The following is a 10,042-nucleotide window of genomic DNA, read 5'->3' as shown; positions in this document are numbered from 1 at the left end:
GCAGTAACCCCTTTCTCTCAACAACTACAAGGTGCTAAGTAAAAATCTCTGTCCAGCCATGCAACCCTCAGAAGCGGGCAGGTACTTGTTGCATGCAGAACCCTGATCCAGTCTTTTTCCTTTCTAATTAGAGGAAGTTTCCTCAGTAAATGCACAGCAGTGACAGTGAAATGTCATCTCCAATTAGATAAGCAATAGGCAGAGCTCATGTAGCATTTCCAGGAATCCCATTGACTTGGTTGCAATACAGTTGCTGCATAGGGGTTGGCAGGAGGGTACTGATGGGACTTACGGTGTCTTTTGGCTTTGGAATTCAGTCAACCTGGATGTCTGGGGTTTAGTTAAGCTCAATTGCAGGTATAGAGAAAGGGATGCTACATCTGTCACCAGATACCAAGTCCTATAGTTTATCCTCATGCTGACACCTCTGGGGACACCAGAAAGAAGGAAGCAGGTGGGGATCTGGAACTGTACTGATTATCTTGCACAAGCTGGAGGGGAAGAGATGAAAGGAAAACCAACCCCAAACTAGCTGAACTGTTGGTTGAATGTATAAGGTATTGTATTTAATAAGAGAAATCGTTTTGCTAAGGTGCAAATAGACTAGAAAATGCTGCCCTCCTCTATTGGGACCATACAGTATCCAAACGGCTTCCACCAGTGGTTGTTTTGCCTTTTTGACCCTCTGTCCCTGGCTGTTCCTGGGGGACCTGTGCTGAAAACCTGCAATAGCAAAGCCCATGGCTTAGATGCATGGTCCTTGCAAGCAAACACAGCTGGAGTGGTCGCCACTGTGCCAATCTACACTCATGTACATACACCCAGCAATCCCGTATGGATTGACATTCATTGTACATAGCTGTAAACTATTCCTCTGTTGGTTTCTTTTAATATGTAAGTCCTGTAAGCCGGTCCCATGCTGGAAGACTGTAAAGCATTAGTGGATGTGTTAGAGCAGTGGTAAATGTAGCAGAGTGACCCTCCCTCTTCTCCTCAGCCTCCCACCCCCATGGTCAGACTCTGCTCCATCAGCTCATGGTCCAAGGCAAGGCAAAGAAGTGCAGAGCTCCTTGCAGAGCACTCATAAAGGCTGGGGTCAGCCAAGGCAGGGGCTGTGCCGGAGGGTACGTCTCCAATCAAGGATTCCTTATCCCTTCTCTGCCCTCATCCCAATGCCTCCTTTCTCCCATCCCCTTTTAAGGTACTTGGGTCTCCTGCCACCCCCTGAGACGTACCATGGGCATGGTGCAACCCCAGCTCTGGCCATCCTCCTGCAGGTCGGGTCCCTCCTTGCAGGCTGAGGAATGGCTATGAATGAGCACAAACCTTGTCAGGATGCTTCTGGCCTCTGGCTGTGTCGGTGCAGTGGGGTGGGATGGCAAAGGCAAGCAGGGAGGTGAGGGCAGGTTCCCCTGGAACAGGCACTGTGCCACCACGGGAGGAGGAGGAGGGTGGCAGGGTGCTTCGGCTTTATCACCTTGACCTGCTCATTGCAGGTTCATTGCCAGGTTTTGCCCCCTCCCTACGCACAGAAGCAAGGAGTGACTTCATGGGCAATGGCACATCGCATCCCTGGCTGGAGCTCACTGTCAGCAGATTGGCTTCAACAGACAGACAGACCCCCTGCACCCTCCAGCCCAGTGCTGCTACAAGGAGCGACTCAATTCAACACCATTGCTCCCAGGCACTGGCTTTCCCACCGGACCAACCCTCACCCTTTCCCAGCACTGGGCATTCCCCCTCCTCTCCTACACTGATCAAGGTCCCCCTTCCGCTCCCACCCCGCCATATACACACCCTGAGAAGTTACCACAGAAGGTTTTCTTTGTATAGAATATTTATTTTGAAGCTCTATTTTAATAGTATTTATTTTAGAAAGTCTACTATTGTAAGAGTTCTTCTGTTTGTGAAGAAAAACAAGTACTGATGAATGTACTGATCTAGAAATTATATATATATAAATATATATTGTTAAATATATAAATGGCTGTTGTGGTTTTTAAGCAAAAAAAAAATATATATCCCAAAGAATGTTTACAGCAATTATTCTAAAAATACAAGCAGAGAGCAGCCCAAAATTCAGTGGGATGCTCTCCAGCCCGATTCATCCCAGCCAAAGAACTCAGGGCAATGCTGGGCTTGTTTCGTTCTATGGCCTGGCTCATGAGGGTGCACATCCAGTAAATACCCTGCAATTCACCGCAGCAGGGAAAAGCTCCTCGGTGAGGAGGAATACCCTCTTCTGCCCATTTGCAGGAGCAATTCTCTCCTTCCCCCTGCCCCTAGAGTATGCCAGTTGCATTCAGTTGAGGCTGCTTTCCTCCACAGGTCTAACATTCAGATAGAGATTAAAAAGGAACCAAACCCAAAGTCAGCAGTACCCCCACACAGAGGGGTTTTGGTGCCAGCTCTGTCCCACAAAGCCTCCCTAGGACAACCCAACTCTGCTCCCTCCTGCCATGCTGTTCATTTCTAGGCGCAGAGACTGTGCTTTTTGTACAGGATGCAAACCCCAGCCCTGTTCCCCAATGGCACAGGGTAGGACACAAGAGCCAGCACCAAATACACAGCGCATCAAGGACAACAGAGTCACTCACGTGCAAATATGAGCAGCCATTCACTTACAGCTGCCTCGCACAGTTTCTTTCACAGTTATTTAAAGGCAAAAAGTCAGAGCTGTTCTTACAGCATCATTCACCCAGGTGCTGACACCAGCAACGGGCACCGCTGGAGTCCTGGCTGGGTTCAGAGCATCCTCCCGCCCTGGCCAGCCCACCCATAGAATCCCCGCCTGGTTTGGGTTGGAAGGGACCTTAAAGCTCCTCCAGTTCCAACCCCTGCCACGGGCAGGGACCCCTTCCACTGGAGCAGCTTGCTCCAAGCCCCTGTGTCCAACCTGGCCTTGAGCACTGCCAGGGATGGGGCAGCCACAGCTTCTCTGGGCACCCTGTGCCAGCGCCTCAGCACCCTCACAGGGAAGAGCTTCTGCCTAAGAGCTCAGCTCAGTCTCCCCTCGGGCAGGTTCAAGCCATTCCCCCTTAAGGTCCCTCCAAGACCCCACACCTCAGGTGAGTTAGGGATGCCCCTGCTCACCCTGCCTGGCCCCTGAGCCACATCCTGGACCCCCACATCTCCCATCCACCAGCGCTCATCACCCTCCCTCCCCTCCTCCTGCCTCCTGTGTCACCAGCATCACATTAGACTGCTACAAATAAGGTATCTGGGTTATTTTTCACCATCCCCGTTATTTATGTGCACGTGCTATGGAGCTGTGAGTCATTAAAAGACCTGCCATGGTTTGTGTCATCCGCAAAGGCAACCCCAGTGCTTTACCTGGCCTGAAATAATACTACTGAAACAATAATGTTGAGTTAGCCACTGGATCAGGTAAAGAGACAACAGCTACACCGTACGGATCATGGCATTTGCAATAAGGAAAAGATGCTGGACTTGTTATTCTGGTGGTGGTTTGTTGGGGTTTCTTTTGAACAGACTGAGCCAGGATGTATACATTTAAATCAGAGTTTGGCAACACCGACCGATGTCTTGCACATAAAGCTTTAAAATAGCAACTCGCCGTTCTCATCTCCTGGAAGCAAACCAGAGCACTCTGGTTGATTTGACGAGTAGCTGTTAATGTCATATTTTCTCAATCAATCGGAATTATCACCCTTTTAAAATAGCTTTTTTTTTACACCATTCTCAATAACCATTGAATGAAAACAACTCCATCACTGTGAGCACAGGTTATAAGATAGCAAAGAGATACACAGAGCTAAAAGTAAACCAGACTTCCCAGGTCACCATCAGGTCCAGAGCAAGCACACCTCTTGGCAGCCAGACCAGAAAGGGAATTTCTAGTAAACCAAGGCATCCAAAATACCCATTAATCAATGCCTTAACCCTGAGTGAATGGGCTGAAACTTACAGAAATGAGATTAAAAGCTAATTTTGAAATTCCTTTAAAATGATGTTGCTGAGTAATGAATTATTTCCATCACTGGGATTAGACACCAGTGATGTGTACGGGCACGATGGTGGCAGCACCAGGAGGGAGAACCCTGTGCCCTGCCGGATGAGGAGCTGGCTCCTCGCAGGGGATCCACAACCAGCACACATCATCCATGGATGAAGTTTGGCCTTTTGTGAGTATCAGACAAATGGCTGGGACAAAGATGAATGCCTTTGCATTCTGCTTTACTTCCTAAGGACAGCAACCTCCTGTGTGAGACACTGAATCACCGCCTGCCCGCCCCATAAAACATCAGGGACCTCCTCAAAGAGCCAGGAACGACCACGAGCCTTCAGAGGGCCCCTGCGCTCCCAAAGGGAATGCTCCTTTTCAGGGGAATAACGGGATGCTTATAGAGGTCAAGGCAAATATTTCAGCAGGGAGACACAGGTCCCAGCCCTCCTCCTGCACCTCACACTAGCTCAGGGCTCAACCTCAGCAGGCTTTGTGGTCAAGGAGCTCAAAGGCACCCAAACCCAGAACAGACCCTGGGGACCCAGGTTTGGAGGCAGAATAGGGATGAAGGGGTTCACAGAAGGTGCTGATCATGCCCACGCCACTGGAGCCCATTGTGGCCCCACGGAAATCAGCCCCAGGCACCCAACCAGGGCACACTGGGGCTTCTGCTGCTTGCTCAGGGTTTGTTGTAGCAGGTTAAAACAGCCAACAGCAAGCTGAGAAACAGCAGCCAAAGGCATGACGGGAGAAGGTTTTAAATCAACCCCCCAAACCTCTGGGTCTCCCTGGTGTCAGGATGGCTGCACCTATTTCACACAGGCTTAACAGTCTCCCATCCGCAGCTTGGGCTGAGTGACAGCTCAAGGACTCAGAGCTCACCCCCACTGCCTATTAAACCCATGGAATAGCAAAGGAGATCCTGGAAATCCGGCCAGGATTTCAGTCTCTAAGGTTTTGGTTCACTTCTGCCAGACCATCACCCCTCTAGGCAGTGGGGCAGCATCCCAGGGATGCAGCTCAGCATCTCCTGCTCCTTTCCTGGCCTGGCTGGGCTCTGCAAACCCAAGCAGGTTTTGTGCTCCCAAGCATAAAGGCCCAGAATTGATCAATAAACAGCCTGATAAAATGTACTTCTCAGCATACCTGAACAGAGGGAAAGCAAACACTTGCTACCCCCTTTCTCCACAGCACTGCAGCTTTCATTGATGTTTTTCTCCCCTTACAACACGGAATAAATAGAAGTTTATGCAGAAGAAACTCTGATGAATAAATCATAAGCCCAAGTTCTGCTCGATGCCAGGTATGTTTGTGATTATGAGATGCAGTTATGTATATGTAACTGGGTTTTCCTAATCAAAACCATGATATTCCCAGAGCATGAAACTGGGACGTTCTGCACCACGTCCCTTCTCTCCAGTTACCGCACTGGAGCATCCAACCATGTGCAAAGCAGCAAAATCCTCCACTGAGAAATATCCTGCTCTGAGCTGGGCAGGAAATGGTCCACATTGGCTCTTCAGTGGAACCCTCTGATCCAAACAGATGCTGAAGCCTGAATGTAGGAATAAGCAAGTCCATTCTTGTTGGTGCAGTATTTAACTGCTTTTCATGAAGAGGGTGAGCTCAGCACAGATTCTGCACATTCCTGTAAATAATCCTTATACAGACAACAACCAAATGTACTTTTCCCTTCACATGGGTGTCTGTAGCCATTGCTAAGAAACCTTCAGCTCTATTTCAATGGCTGGACTCATGCCTAACCGATTTGCTTGGTGTGAATTAGGCAGGACAAACCCCAGCTCACCAGCACTGATCTGCCTAGAAGCCTGACAAGAAGCAGCAGCACCACCGGAGCCAGGGGAGCACAGAGAAGCAGCACCCATCTCAGCCACATGAGACACTGTTTAGGCCACACAGTTTGAGTGAATAGGAGGCTGGGGTCTAAAATAAGGCCAGAGACTGCTCACTGAGGCCAGGAGATGGAGAAACACGGAGCTGGGAAGCCCCTGTGCTGCTGGGAAGCAATGCTGGAAGCCAGTCCCAAAGGAGCGAGTGGGAAACGCAGCATAGGACCCCAGCGAGGCAGCAATACATCTTAACCATCCCTCAGCCAGCTCCTGCTCAGGGTTATCCTGGCTAAACACCATAAACCACAGAGGAAACCCAGAAGGACAAACAATTGTAGGAACCTGAACAACCGAGTTCCTCTGGATTCCATGGGAAGTGCGATTCCAAGTACCCCGACCTGTCTGTCTGAGGGGAAGCGGGCAATAAATAGCAGCCGGGTTGTTATCGAGAGGATGTGAGCTATTTATAAAGAATTCTTGGGCTTTTTGAACTCTGTTTGAAGAGGCAACATCCTTCACTTGGGTAATTGGGGGACCGAGATGCTAAAGCAAACAAGATTACTCAGCCACCTTGGGAAAGTTGAGGGCTTGCTTGTGCGATTCCAAAACGTGGAGCACATTTACACAGCTGCACTGTTCATGTCCCCACATCCAGAGGACAGCGTTTTTCAGACCCCTGGGTAGGCAGGGACACACCGACAGCCAAGAGGTGCTCCTGACACGCAGGGATCAGCTCAGTGATCCCACAGCTGGCAGCTATGGCACTTAAATAATACCTTACATCAGGGGAATACTTCATTCAGAAGGGCTTTCTCCATGCTAGGAAGCCTCTTATGCCAACATAACATTGGCAACAGCAGTCTCCAGCTCTGAGACAAAGGGGGTGTATCAACTCATGCACTCTTCAATAGCAGAAGAGATTTTGGTGGGAGGGCAATGGGTAAAGGAAAATGAGCATCCTGTGTAAGGCAGGACACATGAACCACACAAACGTCCATACAGAGCAATGAAGACCTCCTTGCTCAAGGGGAGCTCATCCCATCCCTCCGACAAATAACTGGTTTAAAATAAATCAGGAAAACCTGCTGCCTTTGCTGGGACAAGCACCTCTCCATCCTGCCTTTGTGACTTTGGACTTCCAGAGGAACCACAGCAGCACCAGGAGCCATGGTGGGGCACCCAGCCTAGCATGGATGGCTAAACGCCCAGGTCACATTGGCCATGGTGCTCTCACCCTCCCTGCACCACGTGAAGGACAAAGGAGCGATGGATTTAGGGTTGCTCAGCTCAGGAGCTCTGAGACCAAACCTCTGTTTGCCAGGTCCTGACCCCCTTGAGGCACAGCAAAGGCTGAGCCACACCAGGGAAACATCCCTCCTGCTCCTGCCCCCTGATCCCCATGTCAGGATGTGGCACCAAACGGAGCCCTCAAGGCTTTCCACTGGCTGCTCTTTTTGTCTGTGTGAGCACAGCAGTGGGGCAGAGCCCGCTGCTCCTGCGTGGGAACCACACACAAAGCGTCCCAGCAAACCGATGGCACCGGCTAGAATACACAAACAGGCTCAAAAAGAAGGAAAACCATGAAATGAAGGATAACAAACAACAAAGAGGAGCTCGCACACAGAATCTGTGAGTGTTTATGAGTCACTGAGCCCTTCCTGCCTCCTCTTGTAAATGGTGGGAATCTGCTGAGGTCCATCCTCTCCCTGCAAACCACCGAGGTGCTCTTTCCCCCACAGCACCCGAACGGGGGGGGTGCACAAATGAAAGGTTCCTTCCCCCCCCCCCTTTTCTTTCCTTCCAAGAAGGAAACTGAACCTGGAGCAAACGCTGCGAGGGGCATAAACAGGCGAGTGCAGGAGCCTCCGCACTGAGATCACCGCCGCTTTCCGACAGCCGAGGGCTTAACAATGGAATGGATGGGAAATGCCAGGAAAAGTTAAAGAGCTTTGGGCACGAGGTCTTTGTAAAAGCTCATTCTCTGTTGCTAACAACTCCTCCCCATCCTCCCTCCTTTCTCCCTTCAGCTAATGAGGATTTTCTTTAATATTCATTTTTCCCCCAATCTCAGCATTTTTAACCCCTCCCAGCATGCCCATTCTGCTCCATCCCAGGTGTCCCAACCGCGCCAGGATGCCGGGATGCCAACCACTGCATCACACCTCCACGCACAACCCACCCTGAGCTGTGCTCTGACTTCAGAGCCAAGGTTTCCCCTTGGGTTGCTGGTGGGTTTCCAGGAGGGAACATTCCCATCCCTGGGGCAGGGCAGAGGCTGCCCAAGCACCCAGGTTCTCCCAAGAGCAAAGACCAAAAGAGCCTGCTCAAGCGCTGGCTGTAACCCAGGGGAAGGATGCTCAGCTCCTGCTTCCCGGCTGAAACTGGAACACACAAACCAGAACCAGGAACAGCTTTTTGGGGTTTTGATGTGAAAGCCTCACACAACCGAGGATCTCAGACAGCTTCAAGAGAAGCCACCCAGACTCACTCAAAGCGGGGCCAGCCTTGAACAGCTCATCCAAGCTGCAAGTAATTCACTGGCTAAACCATTTGTATGTACTTAGGGACTCTCAGCACGAACTCTGTGCAGAGATAAAAACACAAACAAGGATTGCAACGCTCTAAAATGGCATTTGTTCCTAAGACACAGCACCCAGCTGTTGGGGTAATGGCACACAACCCTATGCAGCACCTTGATGTGATGCCGTGGAGCACTACCAGGAGCTCAAGGGAGGCTAAACCTGGCATCTTCACAGTCACAATTCCCTCCTTGCCTTTCCCCTGGGGAAGCACCTCTGGCCACTGACCAGTTCTGTAGCTCCTAGAGCCTTCATGGAAGGGCAGCCCAGAGCAGGAGCTGCTTCCTCAGCCTGGAGCAGGTCCTGGGAGCCAGGAGCTCTCAGCAATGTGCCTCCAGTGCAATTTCAGCCCAGTAAACACGATTCCTTCTGTCAGTTCCCAAAGCAGTTTGCCTGCTCCCTCTGGATTCCTTGGTTTCCATTGCCACAAGCGCTGGAAATGAAGTTATTATAATAATGATTGTGCTGCAACAAAAAGGCTACCCCCAAAATTACAGACTTCAGAAGGAACAAGGGAGTTCAAACCCCTGAAACACCAACCATAAGTGTTATAATGTTAGGGTTGTGCTAACTGAAGGACACGCTTCAGCAGCCCCTTTCAGCACCAATAACATCTCACTCACATCCGTACTGGGGGAGCCCTGTGCCTGGGGACCCTGCTGCCAACAAGGCTAAAATCACCAACACAGAGACTTCAGTCCTAACAGTGAGACACAGAGCGGAACCAGACCAGATCTTTACAGCTGCTTTGTACCACTGCAAACGGTACCACTGCAGGAGGAGCAGAGCATCTCATGGGCATTGCTGCTGCTGTACCCCCAGGATGGTGCATCGCGAGCTGAGCTTTTTGCTCAGATTGAATCACTCAAAGTTGTACCCTTTAGGTCAAGAAAGGCTCTTTCAGTCCTGTGTGCACTGGAAAAGCCCATATCACAGCTCGGGAGCTCCTGGGTGGGTGCAATTTACTGCAGGAGCTGCCTTAGCACCCTGCCTGGTGCCCAAAGGCAACGAGCAGGACTTTGACTGCAGGTACACGTTCAGTAGGAGTGAGCAGAGAAGCTTTCAGCTTCCTGTAGGCTGTCAGATACTGGGAAATGCTGCAGAAACCACCCCATTTCCTCAGAGATTGAAAAGAAACCCAAAGTAACGTCGGTTATCAGCATCCACACAAGTTGGGATCTCTGGGGTGTTGTAACAGGCAGGTTCTTTGTGTATCAGGTTCTTTCAGTCTATGATCACTTGCACTAAAATGTGTCTCCTGTTTCCTTGGCAAGTGAGAGGATGGCATCACCCACACGACATGGACACAAGGGTGACATTGCTGGAGAGCCTTGCCCAGCTCAACCCCATCCCTGGACCAGCCGGAAATCAAAGCCATGGCTGGTCTGACCATGTCAAACTAGCTCCTCAATCCCATACATATATATACACATATACATATACACACACACACACACACATACATATACATAAAACCAAGTGGAAAAGAATCCAGTGTGGATCCCCTGGGATCTGCTGGTGTCTCAAAGCCCCTCTCTCCCAGCAGTCACATCCCAACCCCAGCACCTCCATCAGGCAGAGCATGTGGAGCATGTGGCAGGCACTGGGAAAGACAAGGCTGACGGAGAGCATGAATAAAACAATAG

This window comes from Neopsephotus bourkii, unplaced genomic scaffold (assembly GCF_033783945.1).
Source record: "Neopsephotus bourkii isolate Nb327-2 ecotype Australia unplaced genomic scaffold, CSIRO-AGI_Nbou_v1 NB_52, whole genome shotgun sequence".
Taxonomy (NCBI): Eukaryota; Metazoa; Chordata; class Aves; order Psittaciformes; family Psittacidae; genus Neopsephotus; species Neopsephotus bourkii.
Note: the sequence above shows the minus strand (reverse complement) of the source record.